This window comes from Aulonocara sp. 'chitande type north' Nkhata Bay, linkage group LG14 (assembly GCF_057382095.1).
Source record: "Aulonocara sp. 'chitande type north' Nkhata Bay isolate Kocher_YH1m ecotype deep benthic linkage group LG14, A_spYH_male_GT1.1, whole genome shotgun sequence".
NCBI classification, from domain to species: domain Eukaryota; kingdom Metazoa; phylum Chordata; class Actinopteri; order Cichliformes; family Cichlidae; genus Aulonocara; species Aulonocara sp. 'chitande type north' Nkhata Bay.
Window position 1 is genome coordinate 23364945 of NC_141357.1, and position 12440 is coordinate 23377384.

Consider the following 12440-nt stretch of genomic DNA (forward strand, 5'->3'; position numbering starts at 1 on the left):
ATGTCCACTGATAACAATGCGAGATGCTCAGCCTTGACTTGCAATGAACATCTGCTTACTCACTTTATAAACCAGTGCAGGCAGAGGTGACATGGTAAGTGAGGTGTTTTTTTTTTAAAACATTGGATTGGTAAGGAATAATTCATCTTCAAGAAATAGAAGTTCAAAAAGTAAAAAAACCCGTCATTAGTAAATTTATTATCGTACACATTGCACTTTTTATTGCTAACACTGATGTGTTAAAGGAGTTGAATGAGTCACTTGGGGTATACACAAAAACACACGTGAGGAATCAGCTACACTGACACTGCCAAAAAACGATCAAAATCTGCCTACTAGCACCTATAATGTTTGGTGGTGAACATGTTTTATCATGTTTGTTCAACCTGCATACAAACAGAAGTACAAATGGAACAGTTTGTAATTTGACAAAGGGACACATGCAGGTTCTTAGTTCTTAATCAACTGTTCACTTTAACCTCGTTAAAATACCAACATATTATTAGGTGACATTTGAATATTCAGTAAATATCACTTAATTTTAACTGTTTATAACACCGTAATTACACATTTTCATTATTGGCACAGTGCACATATAGCATAGTCTGCATGGTATCAATCCAGTTGAGAGAAAATGCTTGCGTCAACACTATGCTTCAATAGCAGCAACTGGCAGAAGAACACTGTCATGGGCAATCTATGCTTTTTGAAAGAGTGACACTGATTGGGCACAGAACATCACAGCCTGGAACATAATACCACTAGTTCATCTTCAGTGGAGCAAAACATATGGTGAAATTAAGTGGACTAAAAATGCAGAACCTGCCTGTCAGAAGGTTGCTGGTTCAATCCCTGGCTCCTCAACTCTATGTGCCAAAGTCTAGCTTGGGGAAGACATTGAACCCTCAAAACCCTCAAACTGTGAGTGTGTCTGGGATGGCTAAACTTTATGCACTATTACAGCTTGGTAATAATGTGGTATTATTGGGGTAATAAGGTGGACACGAGCAAGATATTAGAAATACAAAGTATAGTAAGAATAGTAATAATGGGCCAGAAACAGGAGGTCCTAATATTGAAACAAATGTATACCTATGAGGCAAAACCAATTAATAATAGTATAGTGAGGATAACAATATAATAGTATGTTAGCAATATAATGGTAATATCTCTGCGTTAGTCTTTTTATAGTGAGACTTGTGGTAATAACACCATAATAACCAGGTAATACTGGATGATAATATAATATTAGCACACTGTTAACATATTATAATGCTCGAATTACTTTTAGTTTATGTCCGTAACATTTTTCTTTGCTCTAAGCTAATGATAAAAACGTTGTCTTTAATGTTGTGACTTATAACCAGAAAACGGTAGCTTCTGTTTAACAACCAGAAATTGGTTGCAAAATATAAAAGTGTCTGTTTCCATCTAATTCCATGTTAATAACCTGTTAAAGATTATCTGGACACATGGGATAGTTTATGTGTAATAATCAGGAACCAGTTATGCAAACTGCAAAACTGCTTGTTTCTATTAATTGCATTAATATAATAACAATTAATAAGGATTTTTATTTCATATTTGTAACGAAACATTAAATTTGATCATTTACCTTTTGCTGAAATGACTATAAGTTTGTGTTAAAATGACGAAGAAGAAAAATATGAGAAGGCACTGATAGAAAATTACCAGGAAAGCTTCAGCTTCCTAAAATATAAAATGTGAATGAAGCCAGGGCACTGCAGAACACACATACTAAGAGCCAGTTAGAATGAAACTAACCTACTAAGCTGGTAATTTTTCATTTGCAAGAACAACACGTCACATTACTGAACTGTAAGAATTTAATCCCACTAAAACCCAGTTTCAGGTTTCTTACTCTCATTCTTCTAGAGGTGAAGGCAGCTTTACTGCTGACACAAACCAGACGTCATGACCCTGTTCCCAACGTGTCCAAACTCCCTCCCTGTACTCAACATCTCAGCTCTTCCTGATGTTTTTGTTGGCTGACGCTCTGTAGACCAACAAAGAAATGAATCAGCAGGTCAAAGTGAAAAGGAATCGGACAATAACGCCCCAATCAAAAGCATCAAAGCCATTTTCTGAACTGAATAGAGAAGCTTGGATGGTGATTTGACTACCTTTCAGTGGTGCACTCTGAGAAAAGCCCTGGAAAAACAGAGAAACAAAAGCAAATGGATGATGTGGATTCACGTTGCTCTGTGGCATCACAAAAGCGAGTTTGTTCTTATAAACTTTACTGGCAGTGACTGGATACATTCATAATGTCAAGTGGAGGATGGGAATGGGCGAAGAAAGGCCAGAAGGGAGGGATTCACAGAAAAGAAAACGATGGTGTGACGTTCAGTTTAAAAGTTTTAACTCAATAAATTGTATGGGAAGGAAAATGTAGGATTGGGTTAAATGCTGCATCAAGACAGATTTACTAATCAACTTAAACTTTCATACTCATTTTAGACAACTGGATAAAAAGTGAATAGTTTACATAACAGAAATCAGAAATCATACTTATTCTATCTTTTTTCAATCCACAGTGGTGTTTAGATGTTTGGATGCATTTTTTGAGGTCAACAACCATGCAAGCTTCTGAGGTCAGCTGTCAATACTGGGCAACATCATGTTTGTCTGGTGTGAAAGATATGTTATCATTGCTTTGTAGTACTGTGAAAAGTTTCACATGAGTCAAAACAGTGAAAGGGCTTTGAAGATCCCCACAACGTCTCACGTTTTCAAGATGTTCCAGCATCTCTTTCTGTATAATCTTTGAGCCACAGGGATGCTGTACTGATGTATCAGGGAAATTGTGGTAATGACTGACACAGTAGTCCACCACTCAAGCCAGTTTACAAAAACTGAGATGCATGACAATCCAAAAACAAACATGATGGACACCAGCAGTTGTGACATCACTTTTGCTACATAGTGCATTTTTGCAAAGACAAAAAGTGAACACGAACTAGGTGTAAGTCAGTAGACAAGATGATGGGTTACAAGACAAGTCAGCAGAGGACTTGAAATTTTTGGTTGATTAGCACTTCATAAAATATAAACATAGTGCTAAAAACAGCAGTATAACTTTTTAACTTAAAAAAAAAACCCATTTCAGCTTTTAACTTAGTTAACAGCCTATGTGTGATTCAAGTTTCACCTTCATTTTTTTGAGCAGCATAGTTCAAATTGGCTATATTTCTTTTTTCATCTTCTACAGGATACAGGAAATATGGCGATTATTCTATTACCACTTATCTAAACTGCTTACATCTTGTTGTCAGGTGCTGCCTTCAGTCTCAGATCATTTGGGTCCAGACACTAAGTCTGGACAGTGTCTGGAGTAAAGGCCCTCCTACGGAGCTCCTCTTATAGGTCACATCCTGTCCAAAGGGGGAGAAAGAGAGGGCTCCTCTTGCCGTGGGAGGTGGTAGGCTGGAGGTCAAAGATCACGGCTGCTTTCTCAGGTTTCAAAGCATGCTGGGGGCTGAGGTTGCAGGGTCACAGCAATAGTTTAGCTCTAGTTAGGGCTGCTGTGTATTTGTGGGTAACAATAATGGCTTCCACAATTAAACACTAAAAACTGAAGCACTTATATCCTCTGCTGAAAGATGGTGATTGTCAGGGTAACTTTTGGTTTTGGGAGATCATGTGGTCTGTCTATGGGGGCTCCTCACCTCCTGTGTAGTGCACCACATGCTCAAACAGTGATTTTAGTGTATGTTGTGTTGTTACTGTGAGATTACTAAGCAATCAATCATTGAGGGCAGCTCTATGTTTGACTTCAGTGGACAAACACGGTCCCAGTGTGAGCTCACTGTTGGGAATAAAAAGGCTATTAGGTCTGGAAGATTTGGAAGTGTGTGCATGTGTGGTTGTTTGTGTATGTAGGGGATTATGGTAGAAAGTGGGCTGATAAATCACATTTTGTGGTTTGAAGAAGAAGAAGTGTAAAACAACAGAACGCCAGGATAAAAAATGAGAAAAATTACATATATAAATAAATAAATCAGTGTGTTATGAAATTTGGGGGTGGAGACTTGGCGAAGAAGAAATAAAAAAAAAAAGCCAGTGGGAGGTCAGAGAGAGAAGAAAAGGTAAAGGTCATTCTGGTGGTCAGCAACTGAAGAATAAGGCATTGTATTTTTTTGTATTCAATGGAGAAATGAATGCATATATTCAGAAGTGGGATAAAGGGCGATTCTAGAAAGAGAGAAGAATAGGGGGTGAAAAAGGGAGTTAGTGTGGGTGCAGAAGAACAAAATAAAAGGAAGACAAGCGCAAGTCTGCCAAGACTGATGAGATTAAAGACGGGGAGAAAAGCACAAATCAAAAAAGCTGCAAGAAAAAAAAGGGCGAAGAAGAAAAAGTACGTCAAATGTACAAGCTGAATCCTGTTGTCATCCAGTGAACTGGAAATATGCTCCACTGTACAGGCACAGAGAAGTGGAGCACTTCTGCAGGTGTTATCTCAGTTACTGATAAAGAGCTTTAGGCGCAGCATGCCGTGAGGTAGGGAGACTGGCCGCATAGGGAGAGAGGGACGTGCTTACATAACTGGCCCCGTAACTTCCAACAGCTGGCTTGGCCGGGCTTGCAGCACTAAACTCTGAGTGGCTCGAGATTCAGATTTCATATGTCTATCGGTGAGTACATTAGAGCAGAGTGAGGAACAAAGTGTCCCTGGCCATGAGAGATTCTGTTTCCTGTCAGTATGCATCTCCTTAGGCTGAGCGGGAGAGCATATGTGTTGATGAAGCGCCAAGAACTGAGGAAAAAGCCACGTTAATTTGCTGATCCACTTATTTATTTCAAATAGTTTGGAGCAAATGATGACACAAGGTAACACTTCCAAGCTCAGCACTCTTATCAATCTTTAAGAAGTTTCAACATGAAGTAAACTGTGTATCTTTGATGAACCATGAAAGATGTGTATCAGTAGCCAAGATGAAGAAATGAGAAATGAAAACTGGGGCAAAGAAAGTGATTCCATTAAACCTGCAACAGTGTTTCCACAAGATTCATTTTAAACTACAAAGACTGAAGAAACAATCAGAGCTGTTTTTTTTTTGTTTTTTTTAAAACATGCCTCATTGCCTTTCATCCTGTGACAGTCGGGTTTGACTCCAAACCCTGAATTGGATTAGAAAATGGATGGCTGGAACTTGCCTTATTACCTTGTTAGGGTGAAGGGATCTCAGCTGTCATATTTAAAACAATACCATATTTTCCTCTACTAACACTACCCATGCTCCAGTGTTGGTTGATCTTTTTGTGCTGCTTGCAAGCTGATATACTTAATCATGTTAGGAAGAGTAAAACAAATGTAGAAAAAAACACTATAGTCATTCTAGCTGGTTGGCAGGCATGTATAATTCAGCTTTTGTTTTTATAATTGAGATGCTTTTGAAATTAAAATACTTTCATAAGGAATTATAGGTGCATGAATGCTAAAAACAGGTCATTTTAACCCAGCTGTGGCCCCCAGCTTTGTGGAGTCTTTCACAAACTGTTCAGTCTGAGACTGCAGAGGGTCCCAGTGCTGTGGAAGACATCATGCCAGTGGCCCCCAGGATTACAGGCCTGTGGCACTGACCTCCCACGTCATTAAGACCCTGGAAAGACTCATCCTGGATCAGCTGCGACCCATAGTCAGACCACATAAGGATCCCCTTCAGTCTGCTTACCAGTCCCGTCTCGGAACAGAGACGCCATCATCTATCTGCTCAATCGTGTCTACACCCATCTGGACCAGCTGGCGAGCACTGTGAGGGTCATGTTTTTTGACTTTTCCAGTGCTTTCAACACCATCAGGCCGACCCTCCTGGGTGATAAGCTAACAGCGATGCAGGTGGATGCTTCTCTGGTGTCCTGGATTGTTGAGTACCTGACAGGAAGACTACAATATGTACGTCTCCCACAGTGTGTGTCTGACAAGGTAATCATCAACACAGGGGCACAACAGGGGACTGTCCTCTCCCCCTTCCTCTTCACCCTCTATACCACAGACTTCAGCCACTGCACAGAGACCTGCCATCTTCAGAAGTTTTCTGATGACTCCGCGGTGGTTGGATGCATCAGCAGGGATGATGAGACAGAGTACCGGGCTGTGGTCGGCTCCTTTGTCACGTGGTGTGAGCAGAATCATCTGCAGCTCAACGTGGCAAAGACCAAGGAACTGATCGTGGACTTTGGGAAGACCAGGAAAACCTTGACCCTTGTTTCAATCAAGGGGGCCAACATGGACATTGTGGAGGACTATAAATAGACAATAAACTGGACTGGGTTAAAAACACCATTGCACTTTACAGGAAAGGTCAGAGTTGTCTCAATATTCTAAGGCGGCTGAGGTCCTTCAACATCTATTGGACAATGCTCAGGATTTTCTATGAGTCTGCTGTGACCAGTGCTATCCTCTGTGCTGTTGCATGCTGGGGGAGCAGGCTGAGGGTCGCAGACGCCAACAGACTTAATAATGCCAGTAATCTTATGTGGATGAAGCTGGATTCCCTTAAGGTGGAGTCGGAGAGGCAAATGTTGTCCAAGATAAAGACAATGTTGGATGATACCTCCCACCCACTCCATGACATGGTGGCCAGTCACAGGAGCACGTTCAGTGCGAGACTGAGATTACCAAAAAGCACCACTGAACGACACAGGATATCATTCCTGTCTGTGGCCATCTCCCTGTACAACTCTTCCATCTAATACACTGTAAACACTGCAATAGTTACATGCTTTTTGCACACGCTCTTTTCTACTTTGTAATATTCCTGTTGAATATTACAGATGTTCTTGATATTTAGTAGTAATCACCTCTGTTATTCCTTGATATGTTATTTATACTGGAGCAACTGGAACCCACATCATTTCCTTAGGGATTAATAAAGTATGCTGATTCTGATTACTAGGTGGCTGGGTTGCTATAAAATTGAATTGAACTGATGTCATGCACAGATTGCTCAAGAGTTGTTTGCCATATTGGATGTAATAACAATGTGTATTCCCTAATTCGTTGGCAGTGGTTCTTGGAAGTTTGTTGCTGCTGCCTATTGCAAAGATGGTGCTGTACCAACAACCTCTCTGTGATTGCTTTGGTTGCTAGAAAGCCACAGTTGTCTCTAGTTTTTCCTGTTTGTTGCAAATATTCACAACTAGCCGAGCGGTACTAAAACTTAAAAATATGTGCTGGAAACTGGAAATAGAGACTACCTCAGAAAGTTGTACCTCAGAGCTGCGGCCAACATCTTTACTTGAAAGAAGAAACTCCTCCAGTTCGGCTTGAGTTGCACATTTAACAATTTCAGCTAAGTCCATTCACACTATGACTGCAGCAATTTGCTAGACAACAAAGCAATCGCAAGGAGGTTTCTGCCAACCAGTTGGGGAATAAATGTTTTTCTCTAGCCACAGGTGGTTGCCAGCAGGTCACTGACCTGTAAGCTTGCTTGACTGGGACTTTAGCAATAATTTTCCCAGCAACTGCCATCAACCAACTGCAGCTGGGAATATTCATTTTTTCTGGGTAGCCAGATGGTCACTGACAGGTCTTCAAGCCTGTGTGACTGGGGCCTTATTCTCTTGATCCTACATCATCACCATTATTGTCACAAGTCCAAAATGGTCAACAGGTTAATGTGTCTTGGTTAGTGGTCATGTGCCAAACAGTAGTGACATTACAATTTATCATTATGATAGGATCAAAAATATTAAACTCTAAAAACCATAATTGTCACCTTCATGGAAGAACTAGAGGAAAAGTGAGGTGATGATCACACTCATTAGCTTTTGTGTGGTTGATGTAAACTTTTGTCCCACGTGCCACACGCCCAGGGATCACCAAACAGGGTGGATTTTTCTCCCAATGACCTAGAATATCTTTTAAAATCCATCTGATATTCTAGTCTGTTAAAATACTTTTGGACTAACCAGCTAATGGGCCATTCATATGTGGAGCTAGACTGGCTAAAGAAACAAAGGTTTGGTTTAAATCGGAAAAACACAAAGCTAGCACAGGTTTCCACATATTGAATCATCTTTTGCTGGCCCGTTCCATCAACCCAACTTCCTCTCTCTGCTGCCCTTTAAAAGCATGATTTCCTCTTTTGTCCAGATGGACATGAGTTTCGTGGGTTTATCACTTATCACTTAACACATTTAGTGATACACATCTTCCATGTGTGGAAAAAAAATGATCTTTCCTCTACACCAAAGTACACAATGGTCCTGCAGTGACGTTGAGCTGTTCAGACCAGTAATAAGTCACAACGCTGGGTAAATAATTAGCTTTCATCCCAGAGATTATCAGTGACCACTAAATCCGTGGACTAACTTGTTTGACATTTGTTTACTTTAGGAATAAATGTACTCTTTTGAAGATAATGTCAATCTCGCATGGACGTTTAAGAATGGTCAGTAACTCATATGTTATCTGAGGTGACTTTGTTCTGTGTAAATCAGTCAAACTGAAAGCTATTGGAGTACTAAACTATAATACAACACCAAGGCCAGGGGAAACAAGGCATAAATGAGTGTGTATGCATATAGACACACAAACACACACACGCCCTGCAGTCTTATCTGTCCCATATGAGAGATCAAAGCGCCACAGGCTGCGAGCAATCACACAGAGAACAGGGAACACCAGAAAAATAAACTGATAAGCAGGTGATAGAGGCAGCAGAAAAAAAGAGGAAGCGCTGGATAATGTGAAATAAACAAGCCAAAGTATAGAGAGAGACAAGGAAGAACAGACGAGAAAAATATATTCACACATGTCACGGAGTAAATGAGGTCATTATACCCATGAGCAGTTTCTACAGAGGGAACAATGCATGTCTCTGTAGGCCAATCACACAACAGAGACAAAGTGGGCTGCAGCTGTGAGCCAATCATAACCTCTGTTAGTGACATCAGCCATTCAGCTGGATCCAAAACAGGGAATATGATCAACTCAGGAAAGAAAAAAGGCTCCTCTTTGAAATCAAAACCTTATTGAGTTAAACCCCAAACTCTGTGCTCCTGTGCTCCAGTTTCATCACCACTTACTGTTCACAGGCGGGACTACTTTTCATGCCCCAGATACAATTTGAGACTATACACTGAAAGCAAGTACAGTCGAGGTGACTCGAGGCACTAAGCAAACAGCAGATGTTCACCTTACGAAAAAACGTTAGTGGCTTCTGAACTCTTAAAAATATAAATTTTCTACAGCTCGCCTAGTAATGTTTACCTTTGAACCTTTGAGAAAACAAGATGTTCTGACATAACTCGAGTCAATTATTAACAGCAGCCATCAATGGAAAAAAAGCTTCTATTGTGCAGCAGAGGTGGAGATAAGAAAAAAGATATGAGGCCGCTTCTGTCATCTCATTCTATCTGAAATTGCTTAATTACATTTTGAGCTGTGTTTGGCTATAAAGTTTGAGGAATGACATTACATTACGTGCAATTACATGCTCTGACTTTTGAAATACACCACAAAAGCCACATAAGCACATACACACAGGTGTGTTTTTAAATGAGGCAATAAGCTGCATTTATAGTACTGTTCAGTACTTCAGTACATTCACAACTCCTAGAGTCAGTTGCTTAAACATAAAATTGCAATAATAACATAAAACCATTCATTATTTTTTATATTTTAAAGCTCAATGACACAGCAATAATAATCTACTAAAAATAGTCTAGGCTTGAAAATCAGCTAAAGAAAGAAAGTGAGTCAAGATCTCTTCTGTGATGACTTTCCTGAAGACTTTGTGTCAAAGGACACATTTAAGGTAACAGTTTATGGTAACTTGGATTATTCTCCATGCTTTCTTGTGTGTCTAGTTATTGGTCTTCAGCCACATTGGCACTCTAATGTTATCTGTGTAGAAACCAGTGCTTTAAGCTAAATGCTAATGGTGGGCATGTGGTTGAGAAAAATAATGTGAATAACAACTAAGCACATATTTATTACATAGTCATAGCATTCCATAGCATTAAGATTATAAGTGTGCACTTAACTGGAAATGCACTTGATTATCTGATTATCATCAAGTTTTTGATTTGGGAGTTTGCTGGTCTGAAGTCTTCAAGTTTGTGTTGGCACAAGGCCACAATCTTCCTAGGAGTGGATCCCCCAGCAAATTCACCCCCAGAGTAAGCTAGTGCAACGCTCAGAGAAACATAAAATAAATAAAAAACAAAAAAATAAGAGCTACATTTCAAACTCTACAGGCCTCAGTTAGCATGTTAAATATTAAAGATGATGACAGTTTGAACGGTTGGGAATGGTTGCCATTAATAAATCTCTACTTTTCTAGAAAGAACATGGCAAGACGACTTAGGTTTGCAAAGTTGCATCTGAACAAACCACAAGACCAAAGGATCAATGTTCATTGGACAGACAAGATCAAAGGGGAGATGTCTGGCCATAATACACAGAGTCGCGTTTGGTGAAAAGCACAAAAAACACATATCCGTTGTTAAGCACAGTGGTGAAGAGGCACTGATTTGGGCTTGTTTTGCAACCACAGTACCACAGTACTCCTCGGTACAGTTGTGAAACAGGAGAATGATCCCAAGTAAGCAAGAATCTACATAGAAAAGAATCAACGAGCGGCTATGGCCCAGTCCACAAACTTAATTGAAAAGTTGTGGCAGAAAACTGTAAATCTCAATGAGTTAAAGAAACATTGTGAAGAAGAACAGGCCAAAAATTCTCCACAATGTTGCGAGAGATTGATAAAGTCAAACAGAAAACAATTACCTCAAGTTATTGCTGCTGAAGGTGGTTTAACAAACTAATAAGTCAATGGGTGAACTTAGTTCGTCACAGGACTGCACAGAGTTCATCATGTGATAAACAATTTTTATATGATTGTAGTAAGGCTGCTTACAATTATGCTAATATTGAATGGTACTGAGCTAACTTTGCTAAATAGGACAGTTACCTAATTCTTCAAGAAGTAATTTTTTTTAACAAAGCATTAATACTTAAGATGTAACATGTTAGATCTTAAATTTTGCAACTAACTGGTCAAAATTAGTATTAAATATAAAAAATGTTTTTATAAAGTAACAACACTCAAAAAAAATCAGGAAAGCACAAATTATTACAGATCATTTTATTGGAATACCTTAAATTGTCATGGAAATCTGTAAACTAAAACTCAACGTGTCATCACAACCTATATGGTCTATCCACCTGGGACAATGAATTTAATCAGAACTTTAACTGTCGCTGTTGGCCACAGAGTTGTATTATTTCCTGAAGTTTAATTACAAACCATTTTAGATCTATGTCACTTCAAACCAAAAATATCTGTCTCATATTGGTGGTAGGTCTAAAAGTGAGGAGATTTTTGCGGTCTGCTTTATAACTTTCATGACATCCCAACCTTTTTGCTGTTCGTTCTGCTGGCTTTGCTAAAAATGAGATGAGGTTCTCATATAAAAAGCATACAGTTTAAAACCCCAATAAGGTTGATGAAAATAATAATTATTCGCAGAGTGGACTGAAACAAGGATAGAGGACTGTACCATTGCTGACAAATTGCTGTTTAAAAAAAAAAGAATTTATTGGGCTATTTTTTTAAAGTTATCCTCAAGATGTGAAAGAAGCTGGAGGCAAATACAGTGTACATGTGTAAGTGCATACATGTGCATGTCCAAACAGTTTGCCTGAGACAAAGACACATGTTCTACAGACTACAGGACAGATGTTCTGAAGGCAGAGATGGGCCTCTTTATAGCAAAACACAGAGCTGTTCAAAGAGGCCCTGCTGACCCCTGGGACAGAGCGACTCAATTAGCTTCCCATAATGAGAGCGCACTGTGGGGGGTGTTTATATAAGCTTATTAAAACATAATCCTAGTTGCTGCGCCATACTGTAGCATGCCAGACAGGCCACTCCTGCAACCAAGTGTGAGCCAACAGCCGGCTGGTGGGTTCAGTCATCAGAAATAAGGAGAAAAAATAAAAATATTATTCGTAAACCTATACATTAAAGCTTCAGCAAATAATTTAGATAACATTTAAAACTTCCTATTCAACTAGAGGTACAGTGATGAGAACGTCTTTGCAGTCCTTTGTCACAATCACATAAACACCTAACACTTTTAGTTTTGTGAACATATGAGGACAAGTCACTGAAATAACTGAGGTCTAAAAGTGATTTCTGTCAAGAATAATGAACTGTACTCAATCAATATCTTTTAATCGGGCCCCAGACATATTGCATCGCATTACACAAGCTTGGGCAACAGTTAATCCTAAAGACAATGTACAAAGTGGACCACAGTCCACATTGCTGAACCCCTTCTCAACCCACAGACCCGATTAACATGGTTAATGTCTTTCAGTAATCCCACCCCGTGGGCTGAGCTCCAGTCATTATGCTGGCAATTGCGTTTGGGGGGGTACCACAGAAATCCTTCATCAA